The sequence below is a fragment of the Lucilia sericata genome, unplaced genomic scaffold (assembly GCF_015586225.1).
Source record: "Lucilia sericata isolate MDLA Ls3-8-SP2 unplaced genomic scaffold, ASM1558622v1 Contig000022F_arrow, whole genome shotgun sequence".
In the NCBI taxonomy this organism is placed as follows: domain Eukaryota; kingdom Metazoa; phylum Arthropoda; class Insecta; order Diptera; family Calliphoridae; genus Lucilia; species Lucilia sericata.
The window spans coordinates 729071-742065 of NW_023994060.1; the positions used below are offsets into that span (position 1 = coordinate 729071).

Sequence of the window (12995 nt, forward strand, 5' to 3'; positions counted from 1 at the left end):
GAGATACTAATTCTAGTATTATTTGGTGTGCTGATTCCGAATGTGGAAATAAAAAACAAATTTTCCACATTTTCATCTTTCAGTCCTTTGGCTGTATACTCGCTATGGTATTTTTGATATTTGCAAAAATTGCGAAAAGTCATAACCCTAGTGTATATGTGTGTTTGTTTGTATGTTTGAACTTTAAAGACTACTAAACGGCTAAACCGGTTTTATTGAAATTTTCACAGCGTATTCCTGTATGTCTAGAAGAGATTATAGGCTACTTTTTATTTTGATATTTCATGTGGGAGAGGAGCCACGCCCATATTAAGAAAATATTAAATCCGTATATTTGAGATTATATAACAATTAGACTCTTCAAATTTTGTCGGAGCCACTTTAGTGTCAATATGATTATTTAGGATTAAAAGTGGGTTGACTAGCATTAGGGGCGTGGCACCTCCCACATTAATTAAACACAAAAATTCGTTTATCTTGGAAACCATTATAGTTAGAATCTTAAAATTTAGCACGAATAACTTTAACATCTATGTAAACATTTTAGTTAATAAATTGGCGGACTACAAATGAGGGGAGCGGAATTCAATACAAAAATTCGTTTATCTGGGAATCTAATAAAACTAGATTCTTCAAATTTGCAGGAAGATCTCTAATATTCACCTGAACATTTTGGAGAAATTTGGGGGGCTTGGAGCCGCCATATGAATTAAATAGAAAAATTTGTATATCTGAGAAACTATTAGAGCTAGAATCTTCAAATTTTGAAGAACGTTGACATTAGTCTGAATATTTCACATTCATCATATATAACGGGCTGACTTTCAGTGGGGGACTTGACACCTCCCATATGAATTAAATACAAAATTTCCTTTATTTGGGAAACTAATTAAACTAGATTCTTCAAATTTTGCACAAATTACTTTAATATTCATCTGAACATTTTGGAGAAAGAAGGGCGGACTTTCATCTGGACGGCTTGAAGCCCCCACATGACTTAAATAGAAAAATTCGTATAACTGAGAAACTACTAGAATATTTTAATTTTACATGAAGTACTTTGACATTTAAGCGAACATTTAGATAATAACGGGCGGACTTTCAATGGGAGGTTTTCGTATATCTTGTAAACTGTTAAATTATTCATATTTTTCATAGATATATAGAAATTGGCGATAGATAGAAATGGGCGAACTTGCAATAATTTGCGTGGCATCTCTCATATTTATGTAACACATTTCAAGCTAATTTTTGGGCTTTCCTAATATTTATACACTTAAAAATACTAAAAATCTTTTACACACTGAAGCAGTAAGCTACACACTCAAACACTATATTTGCAGGACTATTATGTTTTTATAACAAATAGTTTGTACATGTATATGTGAGTACCAGCGTTTGTATTTATTTGTTTTTATGAAAGTGTATTGGATATTTTAATTGTCCAGTATATAAACGAGTGCAATCTAAAAAGTCCGTGTACATATTTAAAAAAATTAAAACCCAAATGAAATCAAATTTGTGCTCAAATCAAATTTGCGTGTTAAAAAAGTCTTAAAATTTCCATGATAAGAATCTACAACACAAAAATACTTTTTAATTTAACCTCGTTTGTGTGCATTGAACAAAGGAAAAAAAAACAGAAATAATATTGTTTGTTTGCTGTAGCCATAAGCATTTTTAAGACAATAAATATTAAAATACTATTTGCCCCAACAATATCATTTTCGTTTATATAGTGTCAGCTTAATATACAAACATACTCAAACACCCAATTACCCTCTCAATACCTCTCCGCTGCTCAAAAACACGTTGCTATGGTCAAACATATAAAAGTGATATTTAAATGAAAAACTATTAAAACAAAATACTATATGTATATGTATGTACGACTGTGTTCTAAATACACAAGCGTTTGTCATACTCATTTAATTTTTTTTTTGTATAATTTATGCTTAATATTGTGTTGCAAAAGTACCAACTTGATAGCATTTATATAAATGGCAAATTATTTTATATAGAAATAAATTTTGTATTTATATTTGAAATTAAAATTTTAATTTTATATAAATTATATTTCGTAAAAGTGTAGAAGAGAAAACATTTTCAACAACGTTATGTTCTATGTAGTTTGTTTCATAATACTTCATCAAGTTTATCATTGATGTATGATGATGCAGCACGTATTTATTTATTATATAAATGTAATTAATATTATTATATTTAGTAAAAGGGTTTTTATTCGGCTATACCGAATTCAATGTACCCTTGATAGTATGCAATAGTTTAACGATGTAATAGTTTACTGATGGCCCGATATTCACCAAACCGTGAGGAAGAATTTCTGGTTGCAAAATTATGAAACATTTTATAACGAAGTTTTAGACAGTTTTAACTGCATCCAGGGTTTAACTTGTATGTGGTCTAGGTAAAATCGTGGACCAATACTGCCCATATACATTCAATACTTAGATGTGTTACAAACGAAATGACAAAATCAGTAGCCCTCATCTTTTTGGATTATTGGTATAAACATTTAATTTAAATCAGAAATAATGTTAACAATACTACTCATGTGTATTGATTACTTTAGAATGAAAAGAACGTTACTAAAACTATAAAACTCAAAATTCGGATTTTTTCAATTGTACTTAGTAAAAAAAATTTGTACTATAACATATTTCGAAAACGATGTCCTTCCGATCGTACTGAAATTTGCACCAATGTTAATCCTATTGGATAGTAGCTTACACAATATTTCAATTTCAACAAGATCGGTCAAGAACCTTCCCAGTTCAAGGGGTCAAAGTTTGACATTTTTGCCATTTGTTTGTAGAAAAAATGATTCCACAGAGTTTAGATAACTATTTTCGCAATCTAAAAAAAAATGTTTGTACGTTTGTGATGATGTTTGTGACGCCACCAATTAAAGTATACCGATCGACTCAGAATCCATTTCTGAGTCGATTAAGCCATGTCCGTCCGTTTGGCTGTCCATGTAAACCTTGTGCGCAAGATACAGGTCGCAATTTTCAAGATATTTTTATGAAATTTGGACCATACTTGTTTTCAGGCCCAACGACAAGGCCTATTGAAAATGGTTCATTATTTCACCTATCCCCCATACAACCCTACCCCCGAAAAGGTCTTTTGAATTCATAATTATGTTAAATATTGTATCTCTACAAAAATCGGCAAAACTTATACGTCTTAATAATACTACCGATTTTCGTAATTATCGGACTTTATTTGACCCTAGCCCCCATACAAAGTCCCCTTCAGAAAATGACTTGAAGATCAATAATTCACTTATAAACACTAGTAACACGATGAAATCCAGCATACAACTCTAATGTAAAAACAAAGCCATGTACCAAAATTTATAATGATAGGCCCATATCTGCACTTGCCCCCATATAACCCCTCTTTTAGAAAATCACCTTTTTCAAAAAATTGTTAAAATATTTCGGAATTAAGGCAAACAACTTAAATGATTTATTATTAAAAATAATCCACATTTTTAACATAACATTTTTAATGGTGTAGGGTATCATATGGTATCATATGGGTATCACCCGACTATACTTTCCTACTTGTTTATTTCTTTTTTCCAATTTGGGCAATTTTTATTTTCTTTATGTTTGGCTCAAAGGGAAGCTTAAATTTCCGATCGGTTTCAAAGGTGTGGTGACTTTTTATCTATTATTTATTTTCAAAAATGTCTATTTTCGGTATCTTTATACCCTACACCACTATAGTGGGGAGGGTATTATACGTTTGTGCTGATGTTTGTAACACACAAAAATATTGGTTCTACACCTTAACGTATACCAATCGATTCAGAATCAATTTTTGAGCCGATTAAGACATGTCCGTCCGGCTGGCTGGCTGTCCATGTAAACCTTGTGCGCAAGCTACAGGCCGCAATTTTCAAGATAATTTGAAGAAATTTGGACGAAGCATGTTTTTTGGCACAAGGACGAAGCCTATTGAAAATGATTGAAATCGGTCCATTATTTCACCTAGCTCCCATAAAACCGTACCTCCCGATTTGGGCTTTTTATGCCATAATTATGTCAAATAAACTATTATCTCTCTAAAAATTGGCATAAATAAATTTTATATAAGTGTAAATGACACTGCAGTTTTTCGTAATGATCGGCCCTTATTTGACCCTAGCCCCCATACAAACCCCCCTTCAAAAAATGTCTTAAACGCCTAACATTGACTTGTAACCATTTGTATCGCAATGAAACTCAACATAACTAACTATTATTTAAAAATATATCCTTTTCCCAAATTTAATGAGGATCGTCCCATGTTTGATCTATACTCCTATATAAAGCATCATTTAGAAAATTTGTTTTTTATAAATAAATTGCTTAAATACTTTGGAATTAAGGTAAAATTCAACATAAAAGTTTCTCTATGAAAAATAAAATTTTTTAAAATATACTCATGGTGTAGGGTATTATATGGTCGGCCATGCCCGACTATACTTTCTTACTTGTTTTTTTCCCATTTCTTACTTCATTCAATCTTATATAATACTTAATTCAATCTCATTTCTTACTTAATTCTAAAATATATTATTTCGCATCCCAACATATAATTCTCATTTAGTTGAAAATATTTTTGCAATAAGTAGTCGAGTTTTTTACAAATGATATTATATTAGTAATTCAACTATATTTTTGTACATTATTAACTTGTTCGCTGAAATGTTCCAAATTCTGAAGTCAAGAGCGAATTGGGCTCCAATCAATCCCTATTTGGGATTAATTCAAACTTTTACATTTTTAAATCAATTTTATCTTAATTTCAAATAAGGTATGCATTTGAGCTTAAAACAAATCGAACATTCTTCAAATAAGTAGTATCACTTGTATCCAAGAGTATCAAGAATTTTGTAGTTGGTTTAAGGAAAACTGTAATTCTGAAACAGCTCTAAATACGTTTTTTGAGTGTATGGGAGTTTATCTTACATATTTAAGTAATTTTGCATTACTATCACTGAGAATGCGAACAATAGTGCAATTTATTAATATTATTCTTAATTAATTTCTAAATATATTTTAAAAATTTTCCACTCCAACCTTTTTCTTTTAATTCTTTTTCAAATAAGATGAATAATTACCATTTATTTCCTACATCATTAAATATTAATTAATTTACATTAATTTATTATCTTGCAATCAATTAACATTAACCTTCGCGAAACCCCTTAAACACAATTACTTACAAGTATCATCGCCAACATTGCCGCAACCAACACCAATCATTATCAAAATCATCTTCCGCAGAAGGCAACATCCTCAAACCTACAACTACTATACAATAAATGCAATCAATACAATGTCAATAGATCAATTAAAATTAAATTAAAAGTAAATTTCATTAAAAGAAATACTTCGTTCGAGAACCACAACCAAAATGAAGATGAATTAGAAATGCATTTGCGTAATAATCATAGGAGAGAACAAAAACCGTCCACCGTAGTAACTGAATCATTGAATAAGCTGTATTTCCTACTCGAATGAAATGAATAGAATGGCTAAAAGAATGAATCACTGACTGAAAGAAATAAAGAACTTTTTGCATAATAAAAAGTAATTTTATTAAACAATGTGCAAATTGTGTGAACAGTAAAAAACAAGTAAGAAAACTCTACAATATTTTCTAATAAAAAATGCTAAATTCAAAACTAATGAAAAAAATCACAAAGCAAATTAATGCAAATGAATGAAATGATTGTTACTGCATCTGCGAGTTACAACTTAAAAGTCAATATTATTATTGAAAAAAGTTGGTTACAATGACAAATCAATCTTGTATATGAACTACATATACTAAGGTTTGTATATGAACTACATATACAGCCTTAGTATATGTATATACTAAGGCTGTTTTATTCGAGCAAACAAATACACCACCTCTACTACAAAGTATATCCCAGCAGTTTTACCAGGAGTACATGTATACATATTAGGCGATATTTTTTCCAAATGTCCAACTAAGTAGTTGACTCAAATTTTATCTTTAATTTAATTTATCGCGTAGTCTTTGTAATGAAGCGAAAACCACTGGCTACTATATATAACACAGGTAATCAAGTGGGTATTCAATCGTCTCCTTGTTGTCACCTAGTTGTCGGCAGTATTGTCATTTTCTATATACAGTATAAATATAAAGCAACCAATTAAAAGATGATTTCAATCTATATGGTCTTTATTGACATTCGCCTAGTTAAAATCACTAGTTTGATACTCTCAGCTTAAACTGCAAGGATATAGTTTTGTGTTTACTAGAGTGAAAAAACTGAGAAGAGTAGATGGTACGTAGGAGGTGTTGTGTTGTAACCTAAAGAGTGTAAAAAAGTTATTGAATTCAAATTCAATTAACGCGGTTGTGCAAAATAGAAGTAAAAAAATATCGAGAAACATTTGAAATTAAAATTGACATTTTTATTTTATCTTTACTTTCTGTGATCCATTGAAACTGTTGCTAACTTGACTTGTTTGCAAACGTAATGTTTAGCAGTATAAGTAAAAGCAATGGTAGTAAATATTGCAACTATAATTGTAGATTGTTAAATAAGTAATGAAAGAATATTGTTGTCTACTAGTTAGACCAGTTATATTGAAGTGCATTCGTTTTCTTTATTTTGAAGGAGGGATATTTTTCGTTCTATATTTTAAAGGTAAATAATTTTCAAGCTAAAAGAAATTATAAAATAAAACATTTATATAACAGATGTCATGGCCAAATTAAAAAAAAAAAAAACAAGTTAGAGTGTTATATTGGGCTGTGCCGAAACTCATATACCCACCATCAAACCGTATGCCATAAAAGGAATGCTCCCCTAACATCATGATCACTCATCAAATTAATTGACTGTTTTTCATAGGGGTAGGGTCAATTACCGATCCACATAAAATTTGGTAGAGAGATTTTGGTTCATAAGAGATTTGCTTATGACAAATTTCATCGCTATACTCGTATTTTTAAGCCAGAAATGAGCGTTAAAGTCATTTTCTGATGGGGATCTTATATGGGGGGTAGGGCAATTATGGACCGATTCACATAAAATGTGGTAGAAAGATTTTTGATAGTAAAATACTTACTTATGTCAAATTTCATCGCTATAGTCGTATTTTTAAGCAAGTAATGAGCGTTTCTGAAGGGGACCTTATATGGGGGTAGGGCCAATTATGGACCGATCCTCATAAAAATTGGCAGGAAGTTTTTGGCTCATATAAAACATAATTATTTATGTTGAATTTCATTGCTTAAGTTACACTTTTAAAACGTGGACCGATATGGTCCATTTTCAATACCAAACAAACCTTACCTAAAGAGAATATTTCTGGAAAATTTCAACTCTCTAGCTCATTCCGTTCGGACTCTACTCAGGTCCATCCGTCCGTCTGTCTGTTGAAAACACTATAGAGTCCAAACGAAACGAGCTAGTGAACTGAAATTTTGCTCAAATATGATTAATAAATGCAGTCTTTTTGGTATTGAAAATATGTAATATCGGTTTACGATTCCACTTTGCCCCCATATAAGGCCCCCTACAAAAAAATGACTATAACGCACATAATTTGCTTCAAACTGCCAGTAAAGCAACAAAATTCGAAATAAACAAGTTTTTTCGAAACTAAAATCTGTCAGTTAGATTTTATGAGGATCGGTCAATAATTGACCCTACCCTTGCCATATAAAGTCCCCTTCAGAAAATTACTATAATGCACATAACTACCTTCAAAATGCCAGTATAGCACCGATATTCGACATAAACAAGTTCTATAGAAAATGGAACATTAACCAGCGAGAATGTTCTCCAACGATCGAAAAATATTGATCTAGTACATGTCATGCTCTCGTTCGACTAAGAACTAGTTCTGGGAACATACAGCAATGTATTAAATCCGATAATATTAATTTTTTAACTCTCAATCGGATAACTAGGGAATATTTGGGCATTTGTTCGGCTTAATTCTCGTTTCGGCTACCTTATTGGTTACCCAAAGTCTTTGGCTTCGTCTGGTAATGCTTTCTTACTCGGAAGGAAATTTGTTCTTATATCTCTTATTATTCGCATAAACTAATTGAGAGATGTAATACATTATTGTATTACCCGGAAGATAAATATTTGGGCATTCGTTCGGCTAAATTCTCGTTTCGACTGCCGCATTGGTTACCCAAAGTCTTTGACTTCGCCTGGTTATGCTTTCTTACTCGGAGGGTAATTTGTTCTTATATCTCTTATAATTCACACTTATAAACTGATTGGGAGTTGTAATACATTATATAGTCTACATAATTAGTATTCCAAATTTAATTTTTTTCTGTAACTCAACTTTTTAAACTAACCCCCTCATTTTAGAAAACAAAACGATAGACGTTCAAAATTTTTAATTCAACGAAGGTTTAATTTTATAAAATGAGGGGAGTAAGTTCAAGGCGAGTGAGGTAAAATTAACCAATCACTATTTTATGAAGAGGTCGCTCCTAACATACCAACTGCATTCGGTATCTGTCCCTTTGGTCAATACCAAATCAGTAATTAAATTAATTAAAGACCCAAATTACGAGTAACAAATGTGTAAAATTGTACTCATTAAAACTATATTCCTATATTATAGACCACAAATTTTAAGAAATATTTATTGAAACACATAATAAAGAAAATTCCATAAATTTAAGATTTATTTAAGATAATATTATTATTTTCCAAATTTAAATAATCAAATCCAATTTGCAGCTTTTAAACTTTAATGAGGTTGCGGTAGAAGCTGCCACTAGATAGTACAACATTAATGGATTTTTTTTTTAATTTTCAAAAGATTTCCTAATATTGCACAGGCAAGTTGTACGAACTTTTTTGCAGTCGTAGTTGTTATTGTCATCAAATTAATTTTCATCATGACTGATAAAGTCTTTGAGAACAATTTTTATTCCTTTATTTAAATTTTTTGTTAAATTCGTTCGTGTCTTCTGCTCCTCCTCTTCTTTGTAGATGTTGGCATTATTTGAGAACTGATGTTTGCATTGCTGTCATCTCTTAAGATTGCACAATTGACCTGGATGGAATAAAGATGGCGATGATTATGGTGGCGATGTTGTTGCGAGCTTTATACATATTTAAAACATGAAATTAGTTGAAGAGGTGTTGAAGAGTGGGGTGGAAGAAATTCCGTTTATAGTCATCGTTATTATGTGACATTTGCATTTCCGTTTCCGTGACAGCATCCATTACAGTTATTACTACCACTTAATCGAGTTTCCAACATGTAATCAACACTTTCAATATTTGATGCCATTTACAAAAGCAAACGCTGACTGGCTGTGTGGCGGCCACTTGTATTGCAACTGTACAAGGAAACAGCAGCAACATCTTACACACTCACTGATAATGTTAAGGAAATAGAAGAATAAGAAACTAAAAATATCGAAGTATTTCGCACAAAAAAGGAGATGAATTATGAAAAAAATTGAAAAAGATGAAATATAAGCGTTTGAAATTTCATTAAAATATTATGGCAGCCAAATGAAACTAGATGTTGGAAGGCGTAAGGGGTGTTAACAAAGGGTATGATTATAATGGTAAAAATATTAAAAGAATATTATAATAAAATTTATGCAAGTTAAGCGTCATTAAGTAGTTTTGCTGCAGATATAAAAAGCAAAAAAAGAATGAACAGAAAAACAATGATTATGAGAAAAAAAAATTTATAAGTAAAAGACATCCCTAACTATTTATAGAAATCTTAATACAAACATAAGGAGGTTCTTATTTCTTTTTTTTCATATTCTGTTCTGTGTCACTAACTTGTTTAGTGTCTGTTTGGCGTATTCAATATACTCTGTCTTGAAGTATCTCTCGTTATCATTGGTATTTCTTGTTCACTGAAAAATGATTCAAATTCTTATCATTTTCAGTATTATTCATTATAATAATCACTCTGATCAGACAAAGCAGCTCTTTTTTTATATTTACAGTGACAATGTACTATTTATTTGTTTGAAAGATTTTATAAAGTTGGCAAAATTTATAAAAAAGAAGGAGTGTACGTTGAGTGTTGAAAGGAAACAAAATGCTGCGATATAAATAGATTAAAACTTTTTTATTGGAATCAAATATATAGAATATTATTTGATTCAAAGGTTTTGTTGTCACCACATGATAAAAAGATATCTCTTGCGATATATATGTCGCACACCTCATATACATTTATTCAAAAGTTCAGCATGATCTCGCAAATGTTGCATTATAACATTTTCGATGGTTGCCGTTCAGATGGACCAAATAAAAAATACCTGAACTTTTGGTTTTTATTTCAAGATAAAATTTAGCGCGATATTACCACTAAATTTGTGCTTTTGGATTTAAGCAGCAAATAATTGGAATATGTATGCAGTTATCGTTCGAATAAGATATAAAAATTGTAAAATTTATTACAAATTCCTCCAATCATTTAGTGTCACAAAAGACTTAAAGGAGAAATATTTAAAAAAACTGAGTCTTTTTCTCATTATATAGCGTAAACCGTATGAGATACCCTTCAGACGGCAGTTTCAAAACTTCACTTTCAAACTCTTAGCAATTTTTTAAAGCAAATTTTAAAATTTAATGAAAATCTCCATGTGGAAATAATATAGTAAAGAAATTGGGACGATATCTCTCACATATTATCAGTACCTGTGATTTGAATTTTAAGTATTTTGGAGAAAACTATTTTTTGTTAAAATTTTTTAAAAACTGGCATTTTTGTTTACTGTTATGAATTTTATATAATTTTTTTTTCAAAATATAAAATTCAAGATAATAGGAAATATCATCTGAAGTTTTAGTAAAATCGAAAATATATAATGAACACCCGTATTTATGATGAAATCGAAAAATTGATATCAGATTCGGTTTCAATAGCTTAAAATACATTAAAAATAGTCGAATCGGTTTCTAAAGTCTTTACGAACTTCCTATTTTTTACATTCTCAAAAATATTAAATTATTTCTTTTCAATTTGCCCCTTTTTTAGAATTTTTTTAATGAATTACTAAAAAAGAAATTACGTACTTTATTTTTTCCAATATCATTTCTGGACTCGTGAGAAAATTTGTCATAAACTAGTGTTATTAATTTCATAAAACCCAAAATACAGCATAGAGTTGATCTCCTATCAATATTGATATCTTTAAAGTTTTGTTCCGACTTTTTAGTACACAAATTGTATTACAACTCAATAAGAATTATTTTCAGAATTTTATAAATAAAAAAAAACTACAAAGAAACTTTAAGTTCCATTCATAAATATATGAAATGTTCTTATTTAACAAAATTTCATTTATTAATTAATATAACATAAGTGTGGAAATAAATGAATGAATGTCCTTTGAGTCTAATACATTTACAAATTAATTTCAAATTATTTACTTCTTTTATATAATTTTCATTGCTCCCTGTTACGGAGAATTGTAGACTTCCATTAAAAGGCTTTACATCATTTTAGTTGAGCAAAAAGGAATTTTCTGTTAATTAAAGTTATAATTTTAAAATTATCTAAGAAACAACTATTACAAGGACTCTTTGATACTTGTATTTTAATATAATAAAGAGAACAAAGTAAGTACCTGATTTAAATATAAACGAATTGAAAAACAATTTCGTCATCAATATTATTATATACCGTAGAGGGAAAATAATTAATGCGGAACTAGTCCCATGGGTCAATAAAATAATCATATCTAACAGATATAGAAAATTCAACGAGTATATATCTATAAAATCAAATCATATCCCTTAAAATAAAGTCAATTTCGGAATGCGACCCTATTTAAGGGCTAATATCTTTTTATTTCGAAATTTAAAGTAGGCGGGATGCCACGCCCACACACAAAATAAGTATCAAAAGTAGCATATCTCAGAAACTGCAACAACGAGGGTCCTGAATTTCTATATGGTCAATTATGACATCTATAAGAATATTTGGGGACAAAATGGATGGGCTTAATATAGAGGGCATGGTACCTCCCATTTAAAGAAAATATGAAATCAATATATCTAAGAAAATATATAGACTCGTAAAATTTTGCCGGATCTACTTTAGTGCATTTAAGAATGTTTAAAAACAAGTAGGAAAGTATAGTCGGGCATGGCCGACCATATAATACCCTACACTATGAGTATATTTTTAAAATTTTTATTTTTCATAAAAAACTTTTATGTTGAATTTTACCTTAATTCCAAAGTATTTAAGCCATTTATTGATAAAAAAGAAATTTTCTAAATGAGGCTTTATATAGGAGTATAGGTCAAACATGGGCCGATCCTCATTAAATTTGGGAAAAGGATATATTTTTAAATAATAGTTAGTTATGTTAAGTTTCATTGCGATACAAATGGTTACAAGTCAATTTTAGACGTTTAAGACATTTTTTGAAGAGGGGTTTGTATGGGGGCTAGGGTCAAATAAGGGCCGATCATTACGAAAATCTGCAGTGTCATTTACACTTATATAAAACTTATTTGTGCCAATTTTTAGAGAAATAATAGTATATTTGACGTAATTATGGTATAAAAAGCCCAAATCGGGAGGTACGGTTGTATGGGGGCTAGGTGAAATAATGGACCGATTTCAACCATTTTTAATAGGCTTCGTCCCTGTACCAAAAAACATGCTTGGTCCAAATTTCATCAAATTTCTTAATCGACTCAAAAAGTGATTCTGAATCGATTGGTATACTTTAAGGTGTATTTTTGTGTGCTACAAACATCAGCACAAACGTATAATACCCTATCCACTATAGTGGTGTATTGTATAAATATGAGGCACTTCGCTTAATAATTAAAGAAGACTTTTGTCGAATTTGACCATATTACTAAACATTGGAAAGATTTTATGTTATCCATAGATTAGTTCAAATACTTGTCCCAAGACTAATCCATAGAGTAGTTTATTGACTATTGCATAATTTATTCCATTGAGTAG

General features: G+C 30.1%; 1 protein-coding gene across 3 annotated transcripts in view; it reads right to left on the bottom strand.

Annotated features, from left to right (window-relative positions):
• LOC119608801 overlaps positions 1-12995 on the bottom strand; it is a 103485-nt gene that overhangs the window by 75298 nt on the left and 15192 nt on the right. The window contains exon 5 of one of the 3 annotated variants that reach the window (XM_037963342.1): positions 5266-5327. The exons of 1 other annotated variant lie outside the window; for it this stretch is intronic. The gene's annotated coding sequence lies outside the window, so the exon portion shown is untranslated. Of the gene's footprint in view, positions 1-5265; positions 5328-8686; positions 9413-12995 lie in introns of those variants that run through there. One more of the 3 variants, XM_037963331.1, reaches the window with a different exon arrangement.